Source organism: Lepidochelys kempii, chromosome 2 (genome assembly GCF_965140285.1).
Source record: "Lepidochelys kempii isolate rLepKem1 chromosome 2, rLepKem1.hap1, whole genome shotgun sequence".
Classification (NCBI taxonomy): Eukaryota; Metazoa; Chordata; order Testudines; family Cheloniidae; genus Lepidochelys; species Lepidochelys kempii.
Window position 1 is genome coordinate 239597850 of NC_136381.1, and position 19749 is coordinate 239617598.

General features: G+C 42.5%; 1 protein-coding gene across 1 annotated transcript in view; it reads left to right on the forward strand.

Annotated features, from left to right (window-relative positions):
• Positions 1-2023: 2023 nt before the first annotated feature.
• JCAD (junctional cadherin 5 associated) overlaps positions 2024-19749 on the forward strand; it is an 83392-nt gene continuing 65666 nt past the window's right edge. The window contains exons 1-2 of the mRNA XM_073334372.2: positions 2024-2110; positions 18039-18171. The gene's annotated coding sequence lies outside the window, so the exon portion shown is untranslated. The remainder of the gene's footprint in view (positions 2111-18038; positions 18172-19749) is intronic.

Below are 19749 nucleotides of genomic sequence, written 5' to 3' on the forward strand. Positions count from 1 at the left end.
TGCACCCTCTCCCATTTTGAGGCCCTGCACAGAGATCAGGAACAATCAAGCCCACACTGTTCCAGAAATTGTCAATGACATGGGTTTTCCTGTGACTGTGGTAATAATAAAGAGGTGTCTGGATTAGGAAAGGGATAGATTATGTGGAGACTCACTGGGAGAAAATGGAGAGAGTAGGATGGGCCATAATAGCAGTATCACAAAATCCTACATAAATTTGGGGCTTCTGATCATTTTATTTTCTTGTTTAGATGTATGACTTTGCCTAGTTCACACGTCAAATGCTTAGGGTTCCAATAGCCTCTTCTGTTCCAAATGCAAAATTGGTGTAGCCAGAAAAAATTAGCTAAATTGCGTGAGGCTGGCTCAATCATAAGAAGAGAGGCTTCCAAGGAACATACAGAGTGCTTGGTGCAGGAAGTAGAGTTGGTGAGTCAGAAGGTGGCACTTCCTATGTTTATGGAACAAATGCCCCAGCATGTTATTAGTAAGCATTTTGTCACTAGACAGCTCATTTGGATGAAATGTAAAACAGCTCTTGACCGCCGGGGGTCATTAGGGAGGCACTTGGGCTTAATCCTCAGCCATCGTAAATCAGCATAAATTCCAATGAAGCCAGTGCAGCTCTGCCAATTTACACCAGCTGAAGTTTTGACCCCACATCCCTCATTTCATTTTCACAAGAGTTAGGGTATTGATCTTGATATATTGGCCAAATTCCAACTCAGGTAATTACAGTACTTGCTGCTTGCTTAACGCTACTGTAGTTTCAGCTGGCTATGCTATTCCCCGCTTCCTACCCTAAACTTTGGGGTAGTGTTCCTGTGCTCTATTAAACAGCTTCCGCATTTCACCCCAGTAGCAGCTATATTTTAGTGGTGAGTGAAATGATATCTGCTGATAGTTTACAAATGAGTCAATTATGCTTGTAAAGCACTTAGGAATGCTTTGGGATGAAAAGCATTATGTAAATGGAAGATGATATTATTTGTAGATCTCAAGTTTACTCAAAATGGAGCCAAATTTCCATTCATGGTGTTTTTGTTGTCAAGGGCAGATTGGAGTGTATTCTTGTTTTCACTGTTTTTTTCCCATGTGAATGATTTGCCTCTGTTAAGTTCAAAATTCAAGGGCATGTTTTATTTACAAAAATGACTTTCGGCTCAGAAAGGAGGCCTATTGGCTGCAATTTTTGTAAATCATTGCTTTTGAGGTGAGCACTGAAGTCTGTCACTTAGCCCATGCCAAACCATGATACTTTACCACTGTGTCTGTTATGAGAAACCAGGCAATGAATAGAGATTTTCAGCTTGATTTTTTTAAAAGTTTTGTGGGCACAAGTTTTTTCCTGCATTTAATTGTGATTACAGCTGTCTGTGAGTGCAAATGAGAGTTTCAAGAGCTCTCATTATCTCCTTGCTCCTGCTGACACCTATGCACCTACAAAACTGGAGAGCCTGGGGAGGCCCCTTTACAAATGTTGCTTTTTATTCTAAAAAGATGCTGTTTGCCTTACTGAAATATTACATCTAACTATGTAATTGGCATGGACCATGATCAATCAAATTGCTCTGATGTCTGATGAAACACATCCTAACAGGTGTTGGGAACATTACTGTATAAGGTACTGTACCTTGTATAGGTTAGTCTGTAGAGTTCATCTGTTGTGTCTCACTTGTGTCAGTATCTAGCATTCCACACATGCCTTTTATTTAGGAAAGAACACAAAAGTATGTTATCTTATTCCTCTGGAATTTTCCACAGTTATTTAACATGTTAGTTTAGTCATAATTGGTTTGAGGGCTCTTGAAATTTATATCTCAGAAGTTCTTATTTACATCAGGCTTAGAGTAGTTAATTTCACTTGAGGTAAACGTGAAGCATTAGATTGCAAACGTACCTAATCCATCTCTCCTCCCCCATGACCAGAAATCCTGTGGTTAAAATAACACAGCCTCTATTCAGAGCACAAACTTAGAGCCGCTGGCTGAAGCAGACTTGGGATTTAGAGAACTCTCAGCAGATGAGTCTGTTAGGGTTTTGATGGGGTTTTTTTATCCTACTTCTGATCCATGAGAGGAAACCAGGATCTCTCCTGTTTGCATGCAAGGTAAAAATTTCCTGCAATCTGTGTATCTATAGCTATGTGTGTGAAAACTGCAAAAATGTTGCTACTAATAGAGCAAGAAGCATTTGGCAAATGGCTTCACAATCTTTAACTGTTAATCTGGTCTTGTGGCTATTTCAATACAACAGGAGTGAAATGATGAAACGATAAGCTTACACTGAGAGAGGAGAGCAGCACGGATTCTCTGTCACATGGAAAAGAGGCTGAGTGTTTAGGGAATAGATAAAACAGGGTTTGGTGCAGTAACAAAACTGGATTTTATTCTGTTCGAGACAGCCTAATGCTAAACTAGAACCTGATCTGTTTTGTTGAATGTTAAGTGCAGTCACTCCCAGGGTTGTCTGACCAGTGTAATCTCCATGCAAAAGGCTAAAGCTGTGCATTCTAGGATCACACTGGATATGTTTACAGTGTATAGGGTAGTGCTATTAAATAACAACAGAGCTATTATTCTGGAGTATTTTTGATGCAGTGTTGCCAGATAATTAAGTGCCTTTATATTAGCTGTGTTGCTTTCCAAGACACAGTGTAGTAAAAGATCACCTCTTTCTTGAAACCCTATTTGATTCTGAAATGCAGGCATGAAACATAGTGCTCCAAATAGAGGTTGAACTGTATTCAGAGGTTTGAACTGTACAGTTGTACCTGCCCTGCTTCTCCTCCACAGTTTAGATCATCACAGATCCTGGGCATGAAATCAGTCCTTAGGGTCTTCATTCTTGGAAATCTGCGGTCACATCATCTGAAAATACTGGCAATGTCCATTACTGAGATAATTGCTTGTTCAATTTGTTTTCATGTTGCCACTCACTAGCTTGCCCCATTCCCGGGCTTTTTGTGTTCTGCCTAACTGCACACAACACCAAACAAATGCTGTTACAGGTGGCACTCTGAATCCTCCAGCCCATTCACATTTTGAGGCGTTAACTTGCCCACTGCCCCCTCTCTTCCAGTTCATCCCTTTTCTCTGTTTGATAGCTGCTAGAATGGTTTTTTACATAGCTTCAGCCTGTGGGCTGTATTCATACAATAAGTGGCCGCCACCTGCCCTTGCTATCCCCAACATGCATCACCTCCCACAGTATGTCCTGAACTCCGCTGGTCCTAGGGAGAAACAGGGATAGCAAAGTCAGGGTTCTCATGCCACAGACTATGCAATGCCACTATAAAGACACTGGGTTGGCAAAGCCACGCACATCTTTAAAACTGACAGTGCCTCATTGTCTTGGAGAGAGAAATGCAGCTTTTATCGCTCCATACCACCGCTCGCTTTGTGGTATGGAACACAGGGAACTATAGTGAATACGCATGCACAGCTTTCAGTGATACCCATGAACAGTAAGCCATATTAAAGAGGCAGCCAAGAGGAGAGTGAATATTCTCAGGACAAAGAAATGTGGTTAGGCAGCAACTATAAAATTTCCGTATAGAAAGTCAAGCTGATGTCATTTTAACTGTACAGGCTAGTGCCAAGAATTGTAAGTTCCGTATCAAGATTCAGAGGAAAAAAACCCCCACATACTCACAATTTGTTCATGTGGAAAAATGAACTTTTATGGAAGATATTTATGGGAACCTGCCAGAGGAGTATGTGTTGTATTATTTTTTTATTGATAATGATACATATGTTCAGAGAACCATTATATTTTACTGTAAACTCCCTTTACCCAAGAAAGGAGAAGCTCAAATGTGCATGAATGTTATGGAGGGAAGATGGTTTCAGCAAAACTGGTTGATATATAAGCAGAGCTGGCAGGGTAAGAAGAACTGTTAAGGGCAAAAAAGACTTATTCATGTCCTTGAATTCACGTTTTCTCCCAGTGACTTTGGGAAGATGCACATGAAATGAATAGCATTGCCAGCCTTTCTCTGGTTCTACTGTTTGAATGTTGTGATATATACAGCACCATAGATGGGCATGGTATGAATGCAGATGATTGAAATGTAAAATGGAGGTCCTGACCACTTGGGGGTCCCACCTACTTTCCAACATAGGTAATTAGGTTCTGCCTGTCTAAATTCCCCCTGGGAATTCAAGTTGTTGGGCATCTTTCACTTTCTGCCCTATCCTGTTGTGTAGTTTTATGCACTATTGAACAGCTGCTGTGCCTCACCACAAAGGTGGCTGTATACTAGAGGTGTACAGAGATAGTTTAGGCAATGCTGCCAAACCTTCAGCTGAGGGGGCCTTGGATTATGAGGATCCCAGCCCATCAGAGATGAGTTGAAATGTCGCGGTGATACTTGTGGCTTATGTTCCAGTGACGTGTTTTGTGGAGAACAACCTGCTGTGCACTGACTGAGAGTTCTGTAGGGATAACCTGAGGAACTGAGATGTCTCCCTCTTTATTGCAGCACTGCCTGACCCACAGCACAGCTTCTCCTTCCCCCTATTTAAGAGGACACCTCCATCCACCGTTCTCCTTACTCCATTTGCAAGCATACATACCAGTTCTGGACACATTCCCTGTGTTTGAACCCTCCCCTGGTGCAGGCAGTTTGAGGGACAGAAGTCTGTATAATCTGACCTAGCACAAAGGAGCGCTGGCTTTGAGGCTGAATCAGTTACTGCTTCTGAGTGCTCTGAGATGCTCATGTGAAAGCTACTAAAGAAGAAATCATTATAGTATGTTCATTATTAGTGTTGTTTATTTACTATCTACTGGGTGAATGTGGTGCTCAGGAAGGTGGTGGACTAATATAACAGTTGGATTATAGTCCAGGAATGTGATCACCATTGTGCCTAGTGCAGGCAGGTACAAGCTTCTTCACTTGGCTCTAGAAGAGCATCTCACTCCTAACCTGCAACACTTGCTGTCCCAGTCCTTTCATTGTTAGTATTAACAGTGCAGTAGCTGGCACATATGACAAACATCTCTCAGGAACTCACCTGACACCATCCAACTCATTTTTATTTCTAACCCAGTTGGGATTTGAACTCAGCTCTTACTGCACTGCTTACCCCAGATAGTTATTCTTTATATTTGGTTTGCTACAACCCATTCGGTTATTGTTTAAACCAATAATTACTGTAGTACTGTTATTGGGGATCTGGTTGGAGAGTTGGTATTTGCTGCAGAGTAATGGACATGAAGCTAATTCTGCAGTTCCTCACAGAAAAATCCCAAGGCACAATTTAGAGCAGGGTCATGGCTGCTCTAAGTTGCTCAGGCTGCCCAAATCTCAGGGGCTGTTCCAGCAGGGCAAGGATTCCCAGGGCATGGGGACACTCTAGCCATACCCTTTTTCCCCACCCACACCCCCTCCACCACAGACTGGGGGGAAGACAGCATAAAGGCCATTACCCCAGGCATATTCCACCTGGCGATTTCCTCATGCTGGAAGATTATTCAGGCAGCTTGGTCTGCCATCTGTACAGTGGCTTTGTGCTAGCAGACTGGTACAAAGAACTGCAGCAGGTGTCAGAATCTGTTCCTGTGTTATGATCAAACCAGTGAGATGAGGTAAGTGAAATATGTGATGAAGAATTCAGATAACTGCAGAAAGGATTTTGTCTCTCAAGGAATACAGTCTTAGGTGACAATACAATCTCTTGTAACAAATTTTCTTGATGTTCCAAACAATATGTTTCTATATAAAACACATCACACTCTATAATAAGCCTCATGTTATCTTCACTAAACAATGTGTACATTTGGAGATGTGAGACCCCTAAAGAAGTTTATAAACTTCAGGGTTAATACAAAAAAACCCCTGATTTGTAAGACTTGGTTTGTTTTCTATTGGCTTGTGATTCAGTTCCAACTGAGGAGTGAATAGAGGTCTGGTAACAGAGAAAGAACAATACCTGGCCTTACTTTTTCATTAACAGTAGAAGTAGGCAGATAGATAACTAATTATTAGACTCCCACTAAGTGGGTGCTTTAGGTATGTGCTTTCATTCTTGTGATTTTGGGTATGTCTGCATTACAATTAATAACCCCCAGCTGGCCCAGCTCAGGCTAAGGAGCTGTTTAATTATACTGTAGATGCTCGGACTGGAGCCCAAACTCTGAGACCCTGCTAGGTGGAAGGGTCCCAAAGTAGGGCTGAGCCCGAACATCTCCACCGCAATTACACAGCCCCTTAGCCCAAGCCCCGTGATCCCAAGTTGGCTGGCATGGGCCAGCTGCAGGTGTCTAACTGCAGTGTAGACATCCCCTCAGTTACTTGTATGTCATACTGTTCTGAAACGTGAGGCACCCTGTGAGCCTGTTGTTTCACTGTGTGTCAAATACTTCAAAGCAGAGAAGGCATCTAGAAGACGTATCAGGGAAGGTTGGAGAATTCCCTTGCTAGTGATGCTGGGTGAATTTAGGAAGGAAGCAGCAATGAGGAACAAACCACTGGGCATAAGCAGTGAGCGGAATTTGTGTCAGTTCTTAACTAGTGCTGTCCAACGTACCAACTCCTGGATATCCATCAGATGTTTATCTCCTGGACTGTTGAAATTACCTGGTATGTTATGATGGTATCAGTGCAATGTAAATGTAGTTGCACAGAAGCATGTGTGAAGACAAGGGGTTAATGTACTACCTCTTGTTTGAGAATATGTAAATCGGTAAAAATAAGCAGACATGACCTAGAGCCACAAAACGTAGGGGATAGTTCTTTGCACTCTTTTAATGCCTCCCTCATCCAAGGGCTGATTTCAAATACCCCAAAGTCCTGTTCAGATCAGGAGCTGAATCTAGGTGGTGTGATGGGAGAGTGGGTGTTTCACCACTTTAAAGAGATAAGTCCCCTCTGGGAAATTCAGATCCAGATGCTGGTTTTGATTCTGAACTCCCCTAAAGTTTTGGCCCATTTTTAAAATTACATGTATAAATTGCCAGAGCAAATGTAAGTAATAGAATAGAATATATGCAGGGCGCTAATCACATCAAAAGCACTGAAGTTTTGGTGTCTGGTCAAAGCCTCTTGATACAGAAATGATATTCCCTTTTACTTAATAGCGTGGCGTCTTGGCAGTGTGTTCCATTTCTCTCTCTCTCTCTCTGTCTCTCTTTCTCTTATTTTGCAGGTACTGAAGCTTGGCTGTTTATGCTCTTGGCATTTTCTACCTGCAGGGGAAAAAGTGCCTCCTTTTGTTAAACCTCTGATGTTAAACTTTGCACTGTGCTGAGTTACGCTGCCCAACTCCATGCGGTGCCCAAAAGGGGCCATAGGAGCCTAACAAACATAACTCTTGTGGTTTCCATCCCTGTGCCCCACACAGATCACAAAGGTTTTAAAATGAAAATGTACCTAGAACTTCCAGTCCTTCTAGCATCAGGGGCAATCACCAAGCCATTGTCAAAGAGCTGCCACAACACATGATGGAGCATAACTTGACATTCCTCCTTTTGCCCCTCCCCCATCCCATGCTCACTCAGAATGTCTACCCTGAAACCTGTAGTTCTGAGTAGGGACTTGTGCAGTATCCACTGTAAGTTAACTATCATCTGTGACAGCATTTCACACTAGTGGCTAAATTCTCTGTTTACGTACACCCTGGGCAATTTTACCAATTTAGACAAAGTTGAAAAGGGTGTATGTCGGCACAGAACGGGCTTTATTTACTGTGTACTAAACTTTGCTGCAATCACTCACATATACTTCAGTGAAAAGTAAACATTAAAATAGAAATACTGTTGTCAATACTGCATCTTGAAGAAACACAAATAGCCTCCTCCATCTTCTTTATTCCATGATGAAGATCTCTCTCTCTCTCACACACACACACACTTTTCACATGTTGAAACAGTCTACTTTTGACTCACACAATGCACCCTTCCTTTGGTAGGAACCTCCTTTAAATATGAATCAAGACAAAATAATGTCCACTAAGCCATTCCTATTTTACCCATGTTATTTTAGTGGATCTCATTTTGTAAAAGGTCTGAGATCTTCTTATTGATATGCAGATCATGCCAAGGGGCTGCCACAATCACAATGCAGAGTGTCACACAATCTCTCAGAGTCAATTTTTGCAAGTTTTCCTATTGGTATTATTGCTGTCCCAGAAATTAAATATTTTAATGACTTCCAGGAAGAGGAATTGTTTTGGTCCACAGTCAATTATTTCTGAAGACATGCAGTGCTAACAGCATGGGTTCTTTTTCTCTTGTCAGTAATAAGCAGTAACTCTTATAAACTTGTGTGAAAATACAAAACATCTTTATCAAATATTTGTTTTAACTTAAAATAACTGAATTTTAAACCAAATTTGATTAAGTAATAATTCTTCAAGAGAGGGATCATCTAGTGTTTTTTTTCCACAGGTCTGGAACGTCAGGACTGAGTTGTAGTCTGAACTGTTCACGTTGACTTCTGTAGTCATGTGTAGAACACTAAGGACCAAGAGTCAGATGACTAAAGTGAGGCACCTCAATAAATGGCCTGATTTCAGAAATGCTCAATACTCACAGCTCTCACTGAAGTCAACACAAGCTCTGTGTGCTCTCTGTTCCTTGCCTAAAAAGGCCTAGATTCACAGAAGTACTTAAATGCCTAAAGTCCGATTTAGGAGCCTAGGTCTGGTTTTAGGTTTCTAAGTCTCAGTTTTAGGCTCCACTGTGATTCACTTGTAGGTGCCTAAACTCACTTGGTGCCTAAATTGTTTCAGCAAAAAGCTTCCTAGGCAGCTGTGTTTTTGCAAAAAAGGCACAGGCTTCTAACTCCAAAGAGAGTCCCAGGTCGTGAATTGCTAGCAGAGAGGCTGCAGGGAGATGCCTATATCTTCATGGGAGAGGCAGGGCTTAGCAAACACCCCTCTAGTTGGCATCTGCCACTGATTAGCTTAGGCAGCTCCCTGCCTTGCATGTTGGCTTTTGTGAATTTCTGTCCTGTCTTTCTTGATTTTACTTCCTTAATCATCCACCATTTTGATGCAAACAAGCAGTGACAAAACCTCTGCAAACATAGATTTGGGGTAGAAAACTGATTCTTCACTTTTAAATGGTAGAAGAGAAGGAAGAGACACAGGATTATGATCCATCACCTATAAATCAGCCTCGTCTTCTTGTTCTAGGCCATTTGGGTTTAGTCATTATGGCAAAACAATGGAAAGAGTCCATTGCGTCTCTGAATCATTTTTTGATCTTGTCCTTCTGTGGTTCGAGTTCTTTCTTGTTAATTACATCAAGCCAGATTTCCACAGAAACTACAACAGTAGTGTCATCAGTCTGCAATCTGTCAAGCCCCTCTGAAACCTTCAGTTGCTTCTGTAAACTTAGTGTTTTTCTGTAGAGTCCCTTGTGCGCTGTTTGAATCGAAACCCTTCTTGTACTGAGTGCAACTCTCAACATACTTATGGTAGTTTTGAACTAACTGAAGAGACTCATTCTCCAGACAGTTCCACTGAGTGTTATCAGGAGAGATGGGGTGTCAGTCAACCTTTTCATTCAATCAACCATGAGCCTGATGATGGCTGCAGAAGCATTTTTGAATTTGCACAATGCACTGTAACACTGCATTAGATATTACAGTTTTTCCAATAAGGTTAATATATTATGCTGAACATCTAGACCTCAGTAGTTCTCATCCTTTTCATTCTATTTTCATTGACTGAGCAACTGCAAAAAAACCTTTTGTCATACTGTTCTCTAAATTACTGGATGGCATCTGTGGCAAAATGGATGCAATGTTCCACAGTTTAATTTCAGATGTACAATAAATACTTCATTACCTCAATCCATTAAGCAGAAACACGTTTTTCCCTGTTAGGGAACTTGTAGCCATTATTCAGCCATTCCTCATGTTCAGCCAACCATCCTGCATTCGTATCAATGTTGATTCTTTAGGCTCTTCCTTTAATTTTCCGCACTGTCTTCACTTGCATCACGTAGTAATGGGCTTGTGAGTTTAAATCTGTCCAGAAGAATATATCCAGGGAGAAGGGCTTCAGTTATTTCTTTAAATTGCTATTTTGTGCTACATTATCTGAACAGTACCTTATTAACACAAATGAAGCTTAGAACTTTTCTTTCTTTTCAAGTTTAAGTCTTTGCCTTTCTGTTGTTTTTATAACATAGTTTCCAGACCAAGAGCATGTTAAGGAGAGCTGGTTGAAAATCACTATGGTCATGTGACTCCCCTAGTGCATCACAGTGGTTCAACCAAGGGGTAGAACTGACTAAAATGGGAGCTGTGAGTGCTCAGCACTTCAGAGAATCAGGCCACTTGTATTTAGGTACTTAACTTTAGGCATCTATGCTTGAAAATTCTGGCCAAGGCGTTTAAAATTAGAAATTAGAAACCATTTTTGAAAATGAGGCCTCAACCTATCCGCTTCATTTTCCCCATCTGTAAAGCTTGGATAATAATAGTTGCCTAAGGAGCTGTAGTGATGAATTCTATAGTATCTGTAGAGCTCTATGAACATGGAAAGCTGGATAAGTGCTAATTATTAATTATTATGTAGTCATTCCAGTCAAATTGAGACTAAATTATCCAAACACAAACCCAAAATATATATATCAGTCTTGCTATTTTCCAAATAGCATCTAGCAGCAATCTTGGCACTATAAATTGTTTACACCGAACCATGGGTACTTTAACCGTGTAAGTTATTTAATATCGTTTTGTCAGTCAGATAAGGAAACATTTTGAACAGCTCCTGAACTCCAAAGCAAGCTACAACTGCACTAGCAAAGCATATTGCTGACCAACTCTGAACTGATAGGTTGCCCTGACTTATACCCTGTGCAACCCCACTAAAGTTAATGGAATTGTCCAGGGTGTAACTTGGGGCAGTATTGGCTCATTGTGGGTTATTTTTTAAATTCCTAACCCTTTTAGAACTAATAAGATGAACAAGCCAATTAAAGGTGTTCACAACAGAACCACTTTCCTTCAGTTCTAAATACTATACTGCTGTGAGACAAATCCTCATAATCCTCTTATCCTGAATCGGTCGTGTTGGGGGGCTCTGCAGCATTAGGGATGAACAGAATCCCTGCATGAGTCACTATTACAACCTCAGTGTTCGGACTCCAGTGTGGGCTCAGATACCACAGCAGGAAGAGCAGTGTAGGAAAAAAGAGGGTTTGGGATCCATATTGCTGCAGATCCTCTGCATAATTGGACACCCGTTCCACTACCTTTGCCTCCCACATGTCTGTGATGGAAGGGTGGATTTGTTTCTATGAACTCAAGCGGTGCTGTTATGAACTCCATTGCCTGCTAGTTTTAGTGACAGGCCATTGTGCTTTTGAAAATGCGCCAGTTAAAGAGGCTGATCCAAGCTGTGTATCTGCAGCATTCAAACTCCTGTGTGGTTTAGGATGGTATTTTATGAAATATTTCTTGATATTTCCTATGACTATCTGATTTTTGTTCCTTTCAGGATTCAATGCATTATACCAGTTCACTTCCCTATACAAAGGGGAAAGGGGATCATATTACAAGCAGGAATGCTTAAGTCAAACTCTCTGAGCCTTTCCAACAGCAATTTGTTTTGGAACTGAGTGAGTGAGGAGGAGGGGAAATGGGAAGACCACCAAGACTTCAGTATGAGACATGCTATTCCACTTTCAGGGAGATGTAGTCTGGGCAGTCTGCAGATAGGGGTTGAGTCTGCTTCCATTGAAATCAATGGAAAACTTTCCTTGACTTTAATGATGCAGCACTGAGCCCCAAAACATTAATTTAAGGCCTGATCTGAAAAATATGACCAGTCATTGGGCTGGCAAGAGAGAGAATGACTCTGTAGTCCAGTGGTTAGGGCACTGTGATCCTTCAGGGTTGTGAGGCACCTTACTACCATCTGCCCTTAGCGGGAGGAAGCCTGTCTATGGCTGCGAGGAGTCAGCTCCCTAACTTGATTGGCCACAGGCAACACAAGCTCTCCTCTCGTCCTATGCAGGCTCCACTGTCCCTCTGCGGGTTAGTGATAGGTACCTGGAGCCCTTTGAGCATCCGCCTGGGGGGTCCTGCCCCTGCGCCACTGGACACTCACAGTGTCACTGCTCCCAGAGAAGCAGTACACCCCAGCTTATCAGTTTTATCTCCAATCACTGCTCTGTTTAACACACAGCATTTAGATAGGTTTATACACAGGTGCTGACTTTTCCTTTTCCCTGGGGGTGCTCCACCCCTGCTTCGCCCTGAGGCCCTGACCCCACTCCACCCCTTCCCCCAAAGCCCCATCTTGACTTTGCTTCTTCTTGCCCCATCCCCCAAGGCCCTGCCCTCACTCCACTGCCTCCCCCAAGGCCCTGCCCTTGCCCCACCTCTTCCTGCCCCCCTCCGTCCCCTCCCTGAGGCCCCCGCCCACTCGCCGCTCTCCGCCCTCCCCCAAACCTCTCCCCGAACCGCCAAACAGCTGTTTGATGGCAGCACGGCCCCCATTAGCTGTTGGGTGGCAGCGCCCCACCATCAGCTGATGAGCGGGGGCGTAGAACAGCTGTGCCTGGTGGGTGCTGAGCACCGACGGAGTCAGCACCTATGGGTTTATAGTGAAACCCAAGCAAAAGGTTTATTTAACAAATTGATGCAAATGATAGCAAGTGGAAGTGTTAGACGCAAAGGGGTACATATTAAATAAAATCATAACATACATTCTAGAAGTTAGATTTATTTAACTAGATACTTTTCATGTCTTACAGAGCAAAACTCACCCCAAAGTCCTTCCAGGGTTTTCAGCCAGGCCTGGCTGTGATCCTTTTTATATGAGACAAAACACGCTGCAATATGTCCCTTAGGTGAAGGATACTGTGTGTCTCTTTGCAATCCCAGAGATATCAAAACATTCCTTTGATCTTTAGTCATAAACAGACACCCTCCTGCTGTGTGTTTTCTTCCTGTAGATTTCACAATCTCATCAGTTTTGCATTCTTGATTAGCTGGTGGCTCAGTATGCAAATAGACTTACATAATGAAACAGGCAATACACAATGACCAGACAGAGAGATAAACATCTACTGCCCCATGCCTGAACAGAACCTGTCCAAGGCATGTCACCTCCTGGTGACCTGCCTTTAACTTCAAGGCTTTAAGAACATAATTTACAGTATAGGTCCATAAATTCTTAAATATTATCTGGTTTCAGAGTAACAGCTGTGTTAGTTCGTATTCGCAAAAAGAAAAGGAGTACTTGTGGCACCTTAGAGACTAACCAATTTATTTGAGCATAAGCTTTCGTGAGCTACAGCTCACTTCATCGGATGCATTCAGTGGAAAATACAGAAGATCTTTTTATACACACAAACTATGAAAAAATGGGTGTTTACCACTACAAAAGGTTTTCTCTCCTCCCACCCCACTCTCCTGCTGGTAATAGCTTATCTAAAGTGATCGCTCTCCTTACAATGTGTATGATAATCAGGTTGGGCCATTTCCAGCACAAATCTTTTTGTGCTGGAAATGGCCCAACCTGATTATCATACACATTGTAAGGAGAGCGATCACTTGTGCTGGAAATGGCCCAACCTGATTATCATACACATTGTAAGGAGAGCGATCACTTTAGATAAGCTATTACCAGCAGGAGAGTGGGGTGGGGGGAGAGAAAACCTTTTGTAGTGGTAAACACCCATTTTTTCATGGTTTGTGTTTATAAAAAGATGTTCAGTACTTTCCACAGTATGCATCCGATGAAGTGAGCTGTAGCTCACGAAAGCTTATGCTCAAATAAATTGGTTAGTCTCTAAGGTGCCACAAGTACTCCTTTTCTTTTTGCGAATAAAGACTAACACGGCTGTTACTCTGAAACCTCTCCTTACAGTGTGCATGATAAACACCTATTTTTTCATGTTATGTGTGTATATAAATCTCCTCACTGTATTTTCCACTGAATGCATCCGATGAAGTGAGCTGTAGCTCACGAAAGCTTATGCTCAAATAAATTGGTTAGTCTCTAAGGTGCCACAAGTACTCCTTTTCTTTTTGTAAATATTATCTGTATTTCACAATGGTTGCAATGACCAGTGGGCTACTGGCTCTCAGGAGGGACCTTATAGGCCTCCCTGTGGTGAATTACTGTGTACATACTTGACACAAGGATTCTATGCACCCCTTATGCCCTCTGGCAGTTGACAGAGGTTTTTTGGGTCACAGACACTCACCTGGGAGGTGGGAGACCCTGTGTCCCAACCATTCTTCATTACTTATCTAGACAGCTTCAACAGTAGACACTGAAGGAGCCCCACATCAGAATATCCCATAGCTCAGTGGTTAGACTGGTTTCCTGAGGGGAGGGAAACCCCTGATTCTTCCTCTGACAGAATTGGGGGAATTGAACCTGGGTCTCCTACATACTTGGCATGTGCACTAACCACTGGGCTAAAAGCTTGTGTGGAGTGAGACGAATGCATCACTTATTCCTGCAAGAAGCTGTGTAGGCACCTGCAACTAGCTGGCTCCCACTCCCGGCGTGCTAAGCCGTGCGAGGTGCCTCCCGGCAGCCTGCACACCATGATGCTCAGCATTGCAATGCCTAAGTCCCTTTGTAGATCTCACCCAGAGCCCGTGGAAGATCCATGGGACAATCTAATTCAAATACAGACCATACAGTGTAGATATATTTGATACATACAACATAGACTCAAACTTCCAGAGACTCTGGTCTCTTTGATTATTTGTTCATGGCTACAGCCATCTATATGTACCTATATTTCTATCTTGCTCTGTATACATATGTTGATTTTTAGGCAGAAGGAAAGGGAGGAAGTGCTGCATTTTAATAGTATGGAGGAAAGTGCAAAGGTGAGAGCAGAAGAAAGGTACAAATGGAGCATTTAGAATGTAGGCGGAATTAAAATACAAGTGCTATTTTTGAAGTGCCTAATGTATGGTAATAAAGCCTATAAAATTGTTCTTTACATTCAGTTAACATTTCTATGTGCATACATCTGTCTCACACATCATGGTAAAATGTTTTCTAATGTATAAAGGTATATGTAGGAAAAGTGCAATTACTGTACAGATTAAAGTGCTAGTCAGCGGACGTCCATAGAAAATAAGGGTCACATTCAGATTCCATGTTCAATTAATCCAAATGAATCTGGGCATTACCTAGTTCCTACAAGTGCCCTGGGTTACATTCCTACTGTAAAAATCAGGGGCCTGAGCAGCTATTTGCATGTGCAATCACCCAGTTTGCCCACAGAATCCGCGTAACTGCATGTAACTGTAGAGATGCATAGCACATGGGGCTCTCTCTTGAACATGTGGCCCAAAATGTATCATTCTGAACAAAGAGCTGAATTCCCTTTTCCAGTCTGGCCCACTTTGGCCTGCTCTGGTGGCACAAAGGAGCCTAAAAGGATCTCCCCACCTGAAGATTCCTCTACTGTGGAGGAGTCTCCAGCTGTACAAACCAGCGCCTGCATCACCACTTTCTCCAGCCTCCGCTGTAGGGGCCAAATCTAGTCCATGATTCCTTTCAGTGGAGATAATACTAAATCTCTTGAGGCTTTTTACTGAGTTTGTTATTAAGAAACTCTGGCTAATGAGGGATACCACTGTGGAGACAGACATGTGCTATTAACCAAATTCTAAAATAAGAGGTTAAAGAAACTTCTTGGAGACAGATTTGCCCTACACGAAGTGAATTTCTTCTTATCTTTATTACTTTCCGCCCCCCCTGAACCTGTCACTGATTTTTGGTCCATTAGTGATTTTCTTCTTGTCTCTGATTTCTCTGTCAAAGACTCACGAGGTATGAGGGGAATATTGTCAGATCTCATTCACATGATGGAAGAGGCATAAAATCCACTCCATATATCATGTGCCCCTGGTTTCCAACACCACAAAGGATTTCTTCAAGCCCTCCTCATTATCTTGTTTCATACTTTAATAGAAAAGCTAAAAGGCTGGTGACAAATAGCCTCATTTATCACATTTAATAGACTATTCTTTTAAGCCCATGAAATATACACTTTGGGACAAAGGCATGGAAAAATAACACGTCATTTGCACTGGTTTGCTGCCAGATCATATTTAAAAGTTCAAGAAGTATACAAACCAGTTAATTCAGTGTTCTCTCTGTTGCAGCATCCCTCCATTCACACAACCAACTTCTTTCCCTTCAGGTACACACTATAAAGGGTGAAAGGTTGAATATGAGAGTCCTAGATGTGCTTCATTAATAGCACTCATGTTTTTATTAGCAATGTACATATGCAGAGCAAGTGCCCTGCTATTCACAAAGAGTGGAACTGAGTCAAGGCATGGAAGAGCCCCCAAAGCAGAAGAAATACAACAATTCACTGTTCTGGGGGTGGTCAGCTCCCCAGCTTTTTATTATTATTATTATTATTTATTATTTTTTATATTACAGCCCCTAACTGAGATTGGGATCCCATTGTGCTAAGTGCTGTACAGAGATATCATGACAGACACTCCCTGCCCCAAAGAGCTTACCATCTAAATAAACAGTCAAAGGATGGGAGAGAAAATGGCCACATGCAGAGATGAAGTTACTCGCCCAAGCTCCCACAGCAGACCATTGGCAGCACAGGGATTTGAATCTTGGTTTCCTGCATCCTAGTCTGGCGCCTTGGCCATTGCTCTATGTTGCCTCTCGGGGGGGCAGGCAAGGGGAGCTGCATACTGAGCTGGGGTGTGACCTATGGGCCTGTAATGCTCATGTCCGCATGGGGTGCTGGAATAGCTGCCATTGAAGGGCCACTGCGGTGCTCCATGCTTTGCATGCAGTCTGTGGTGTGACTTATCTCCAAAACCCTTTATTCAGGTTTTTTGTGAGGGAGGCAGGGATTGCCCTTCACCTTACCAAGAATTAGCCCCTGGGCCACAGATAACATCCTCACTCTGCCAGGGAAAGGGCAGGGCTACACAGACCATTCTGTACAGCACGTGCGTCATGCTAATCTGCAAATCACCACCCAGACTCCCCATATGAATGACAACCACAGGCCTCTCCAACAAACCTCATATTAAAGGTTATGCTCAGGCTGAGGGGTCTCTCATGCAATGTAAATATTAAAGCCTATCTTCTTCCCCCACCCTACCCCATGCTTGGTGCCAAGGGGGCTCCATAGGGGCTGAGGTGTCAGGAATCTTCTCCCCTTCCTAGCCCTCTCTAGCTTGCAGGGTACTAGTTGAATGTGAAGCTGCAGTAGCTGGAGCTGCTCCCTTGTAGGCATTGGCCAGTCATTCCATGTAATGGTGGACCCTGTGGTCCTGTCCCCATTTCTCCTCTTACCTGTTCTGCTTCATCCTCCGCCAACTCCACTCCACTGGGATATGTGAGATGCTCCCACAAAACGGGGTTCCATTTCACTGACTTCTGCCACACTCCCTGCAATGGAACCACCCCAATTCCTCAACCACTGGCCCTTGAGGAGCAATCAGAATCCCACCCTAAATGAGGGATACCGGCACAACTCCTGCCCTGACCGACAGCAGTAGGATTATCCAGGCTGGTTGATAATGGCAGGATTTGGCTCAGTGACTTCTAAGGCAGGGCTAGACAGTTCTGACTCTCCACTCTTCTCTAGTTCATTCTGGACACTGGGTGTGCCTCAGATGGCAGGTCTCCAGCGTGAATTTGTACAATATTTTAGCAGTCCAGCAAGCATTAGTTCAAGGTTTCAGTTATTCTAGTTCAGATGAAGAAAATGGTGGTTTTTGAGGAGGGCAGTGAAATCCCAACCTGCAGATTTTCCTTTCCTTGTATATTTATTTTGCAATCACTTTCCTCTTATGTGTCCTAAATCTGCAGTTTCTGAAGGCAGGAGACATGTGAGGAGGGGGAGGAGGAAGATGAGAGGAAACGGCTGTATGATATAGTAGTTTTTTTCTGTGCCACCATTTGTTTAACTGAGGGAATGTATCTAATGACAGTTACTACTATTTAAGGAAATAGGTTCCTATACAAAATCCTGTGGTTTCGATGTGATCCTTTTATAGGCATAAAGAGATTTTTCCACATCTCTCTCTTTCATTTTTGTTTCACTCAAACCAGGCCTTCAAACAGATAGTTCCAGAACACCAAGCCGTGGAACTGGACATTCTGCTCCTGTTATTGCTATGAGAGATGAAATGTCCCACCAATTTACCAACAAAGGCCACAAGGATGCACTCTGGACCAAGCTGAGGTCAGTAGAGTTATCCTAGATTTTACAGCAATGTAAGAGGGAGCAGAATTTGGCCATATTTATCCTGATGGGTTTTGAACTGGAAATACCTCATCATTATCACAAATCACATAATTTGATTAACAGAATAATATTCTATATGGCAAGATCTGTTACAGAACATAAACATAAGCAATTTCTAATGAATGACTGATTCTCAGTTCCTTTACAAATGCCAGTAACATGGACTGGTTAAGGTTAACTATAGGTTACCCTATAAATACGAACACTGCTTTTTAGAGTGATTCATTACTGATGTCTTCCACCTGAGTTTAAGAGGCCAATGACTCCCTTACACCAGTTTTACACCTGTGTAGTTCTACTAACTTCCAAGTGGCTATTTCTGATTTACACCAATGTAAGTAAGAGGGGAATCAGGCGCTGAGTGTTTAGCCAAAGTTCTGGAAATAACACGAACTTTACACAATTTAGAGCTTTATCGAGATCTTTAATGTATTACAGCATGCTATATAATCATATATGGTGCTGGCACACAGTTACAAAACAAAGATTTACTGAGTTCCAGTAGCCGCTCAGTGCCAGATGAGTATTATCTCATCACATACATATGCTGTGCAAAGATGCTGGTGCTAGTATTTTCCTTCTCTACTGCAGAGGCATGCCTGGTACCACCAGTTTGTGCTGACATAAATAATAACCTGTCCAAGCATCTCCCAAATCAAGTGCTTGGGGAAGGGGCAGACACAATGTTTCAGAAGGAAACATAACTGGAGTTCATTCACTGATCTGGCTTTCCAATTATATAACTTTATCTTGAGTAAGAGGTGAGAGCAAGAGAGTCATATACAAATTAATTGCATCATTCTATTAGATTGCTTATGCATTTCTTTTATTGTGGTAATTTATATGAAACTATGGATCTTTGTTTCTAGTACAAACCCTTCTTTTCAGTGAAAGACTCTGAACTAAATGCCTGTTTCCTTTGGAGACCTGAGACTTGATTTCCTGCTCACTTACATCAGTATTACACTGGTATAACTATTGACTTAAATGGAGAAGCTCCTGATTTACCCCATTCTGAGTGGAGTATCTGGGATTTCAGTCCTGACTCAGAGTCATGGGTGGGAAAGATTTGAATGGCCTCAACCTAAACTTTAATCAGAATTTCTCCCTATTAGAAACCTCCACACATATTGATATGATTGAGATATGCCTAAGATTGGTATAGCAGTATTACCACGCTAGCTGCTTCTTGAGCCCCTCCTCATGGCCAGAGGTTGCTCTGCAGATGACTTGCCTCACTTTCCTTTTCTTTGAGGGGCTTCTTAAATCAACTTAATACAGGCTTTCTTGAATGCAGTGACAACAGCCCTCCTTAGGGCATGGTTTATTACACTAAAGTTCAAAAATAAACCCAGAAGTCTTCTCTCCAACCTTAAGCTGGTCACAGCCCCAAACTCCTCTGGTGTCTCAGGGTCCTTCCTGCCTTAGCAGGTTACTCCCAGCCCTTCCTAGCTGGAGCAACTCCCCTAGTCTCAGGGTCTTCCCTGCAGGAGCCTCTCCCATGTTCTGCAGTCT